Source organism: Leptopilina boulardi, unplaced genomic scaffold (genome assembly GCF_019393585.1).
Source record: "Leptopilina boulardi isolate dan_hultmark-lab unplaced genomic scaffold, ZJU_Lbou_2.1 LbouV2_104, whole genome shotgun sequence".
Taxonomy (NCBI): domain Eukaryota; kingdom Metazoa; phylum Arthropoda; class Insecta; order Hymenoptera; family Figitidae; genus Leptopilina; species Leptopilina boulardi.
The window spans coordinates 24475-28553 of NW_026137646.1; positions in this window are offsets into that span (position 1 = coordinate 24475).

A 4079-nucleotide genomic window follows, 5' to 3' on the forward strand; every position below is an offset into this window, starting at 1 on the left:
TAAAAAATTAAAAAAAATTTTTTAAAGAAAAAGGTTCAAATATAAAAAAAACAATTTCCTTTAATAAGATTTGAATTTAAAGACAATTGCGCGCCACGATCCTGCGCCTTGATCATAATTGTAAACTGTCTTTGGCCTTTATATATATATGACGCCTTATGTCACTTATGTCGTTGGAGAATTTATAATCAAAAACTGTAACATTATTTCTGATACGCCCCTTTTTGAGGAAATCGTAATAATGGTTCTATATTTATAGTGGTATGTTACAATTCTATTTTGTATCTATAAATACCCTTTCTTTTTCTTTTCTAAAAAATTTTTTTAAAATTAAAATTGTTTTTTTCCTTTGTTTTAGTCTTGAAAATGGGTCGGTGCCGACCCGAAACGTCGACACTTTTATAATTTTTATATTTTTGAAAATAATAAAAATTTAATACTTAACATGACCGAAAAGCCTTTTAAATCACCAAAATATACTTAACGGTCACTAACTTCAAATAAATTATTAATTCTTAATATTAAATTATTATTAAATAAGATTTTTCCATTTCTCGAATCCATAATGTGATTTCGTCTAGTAAATTTGTGATATTGAAATATCTCTTTCGGGAATAATAAACAAAGTTATTAAATATTTTGAAAAATAAATAAACTTTTGTGATTTGTAAAATTGTAAATTTTACAACGTCACACATTATATTTTATTGTAGAATTAAATTTAAATTTTTTGACATTTTATGAGCCAAATATCACGGTTTGCATACGCTAGGGAAGAATGTGTACATGAATTGTTTTATATAATTTGAATTGCATAACAAAATACGATTTCAATGAGCCTAAGAACGTTTAAAAATATTAATTTTTGCTAGAGAAATAAAAAAAATAGTAAAAACATTGAAAATTGGGTTTTTCTTAGATATCTAATTGAAAAATTAACATATTCTCTTTGTCAAGGTGTCATTTCTTTCAGAATTTTATTAGCTTTAATAAAATAAAGAGGAAAAATTTTAGTTTTAATATTTTTGAAGATTTGAACAGTTTTATAGTTGTTGAAAAAGCAGAGTTCGCACAATTTCGGACGGTAGTGTAAATTAAAAATTTTAACGACAATTTAAAGTTTTATTGAACGTCGAACCCGACTTAGGCCTAGCGTGGCCTTATTTACTGGCTTGACTAACTATCGAAAATTTTTGTCGCCGTAACGCGGCTAATAAATTTCGATTAATAAAACTTTAAATAACTCTTTTTGAATTTTATTAAGTATCGAACCCGACCTGGGCCTAGCGTGGCCCTTGTACATGCTCGATCGAGTATTTGGATTTTACAGCCGTAATGTGGCAATAAAATTTAAGTCTATAAAATTCAAAAGAATTTTTTTTCCTGTTTATAATCCATAATCTGCAAAACTTCAACCCAACTGGAGGCTATACATGCTTTTTCTCGGCTGAAGAGGTAATCATGGTTACACAGCCGTAACGTGGCAGTTCGACTCAGATTAGCAATTTAAGGATCTTTTTTTTTAAAAAAAAAACCTATTTTTTTAAAATTTTAATTATTTTTATGTTGGACCAATTAAAATCAAAAGACGTGGTGGTCGACAAGTCAGAGAAAGATATCAAAAAGCTATAGCTCGTACATTAGCTCTAGCTGAAATTGACAAGTTGGAAATTCAGAAAGAACGGGATCTCGACAGCAGCTCCCAGGAAGAGAAATTGGAAGACGTTCTCGATGCGCTAGAAGAACTTTGCCGGGAAAACTAAAGAAAATAAAAATATTTTAAATTTCTTTTAAATGTTTCGAATTCCTAGTATTTTTGTCAGAGGAAGAAAAAGAGCCGGTAAAAAATATTTAATCAGGAAACAGAGAGCTCAGACGGTAGATAAATTGAAATCCTGTTTAGAAACGTGGTCCGAATTTTCGGAGGTTTTTGAGGCCCTCTTGAACAAAGTGGAAACGGATATCAATCGCGCAAAAGCTATTTTAAAAATTAAAGTCCCTCTTAACGTAACTCCGTTGGAGAGTAAACCTAACGAGAAAACGGACGATAAAATCCTAACAATAACGATTGATAGTGACTCAGAGACCGAAACGATCATATTATACTGATCCAAAAATCGATTGTCCCTTGAATTCCTACTATTCCGTCAATCATCCTTATAAAATTTGTTTAACGTTGTGGTAAATTTTGTAATTCCTCACCATGGATGACGAAACGGTAAGCAAAATCCTGCGATGCATGCGGCCCAAAGTATAGTTAGCACATTGGCTATTCAACAGGCATCCAGTCATATTCCACTGTTCGACGGAAAGAACATCCCAATCAGGGATTTTCTGCAAAATATAGCCGAAGATGTAAAATTATACGATCCGAACCATGACAGAAGAAACTATTCCGACAATAGATATTACGCTGACAGTTATAACCGACGACAATCCCCGGAACAATATCAATATAGGGATAACAGATACCCTAGACCCCAAAACAACGGGTACTATGCGGATGAAAGACGTCGCAGTAACCCTTCTCCACACTCAGAAAACCGAAACTTTAGTCCTGAGATATTAGGAATAATGTGACGAAACGATTCTCCTCGCAGATATGACTCAGTTCCAAACGAGGAAAACAACAAAATGCGCTATCCAGCTGTCCCTAAAAACGAACATTTAAACTCCGAATGTGCTCGGCAGAGGGACGCGCCGTCGAGCCGAAATACAACGGAGCGTCCCACAGCTGTTCGGTTTCTGGAAGATCATTAGTTCATGCGGTTATTAACGATATAGAGGAATCACCTGTGATAAAATTAGACGTTCTCGTTTTAGAGACGGATACGGAAAATTCTTGGTAGATACAGGTGCTGACGTTAATCTAATAAAACTTTCAGCATTAAATGATCACGTGCACATTAAAATCAATAATGCCGCCACTATAACAGGAGTAACTGCGATGCGCGCCTATACACTAGGAACTTGCGAGTTGGGAAAAATGACGCTTTTCCATGTTGTAAAAACGAATTTTCCTATCACTGTAGAAGGCATACTTGGTAGACCATTTCTACGCCAAGAAAAATCAAACGTCTCATTTTATCACAATGCGTTGGTGACAAATTCTAAGCCGATAAGCCCAATACTCTTTATTGACCCAGAATCCGAAGAAAGTCGCAAAGAATTGGCGCCCGAAATAAAGCCAATTCCTCGAATTTTAAGAATAAAGGCCCGAACACGACAACAAGTTTCCATTCCCCTTAAACCCGGTGAACTTAAGGAAGGATACCTACCGCGAATAGAGACTCCAGCAGGGTTGTTTATGGGCGATTCATAAGTAACAAACAGGAATGGTTCCTGCCAAATATACGCCATAAACACGCTAGAAAAAGATATTACCATAGAAATTCCACCACAAGAAATCGAGCCATTCGAAATTGCTATCAACAAAAAAAATTTTGATTCATTAAATTATCCCGATATTCAAGCGCGGATTCGCGAATTAAACGAAAAGATCGACTCTTCGCACATGAACCCAGAAGAACGATCTTACTTAGATAAATGGATCTCGAGCGGATATGACTGTTTTAAATTATCAACCGACAAACTATCCTGTACAAACTTAGTTAAACACCGTATCCCAACGACGGACGAGATACCTGTTAAGGTCAAACAATATCGGCAACCCCCAGAATTGGAGCTACTTGTTGAAGAGCATACCGACAAAATGTACGACGATGACATCCTTCAAGCTTCCATCTCCCCAAGTAATTCGCCAGTAATAATCGTACCCAAAAAGGCCAACTTACAAGGTCGAATTAAATGGCGGATAGTTACTGACTTTAGGGCATTAAATGAGAAGATAGTAGGTGACTCATACCCTCTTCCCGTGATAAATACAATTCTCGAAAGAATTGGCACTGCACAGTACTTTTCAGTGTTAGATTTAGCTTCGGGATTCCACCAAATCGAAACCGATCCAAGGGACAGGCAAAAAACGGCTTTTTCCACAAGGAGAGGTCATCACCGGTACAAACGAATGCCTATGGGCATTAAAAACGCCCCCGCCACATTCCAACGTATGATGGATCAGT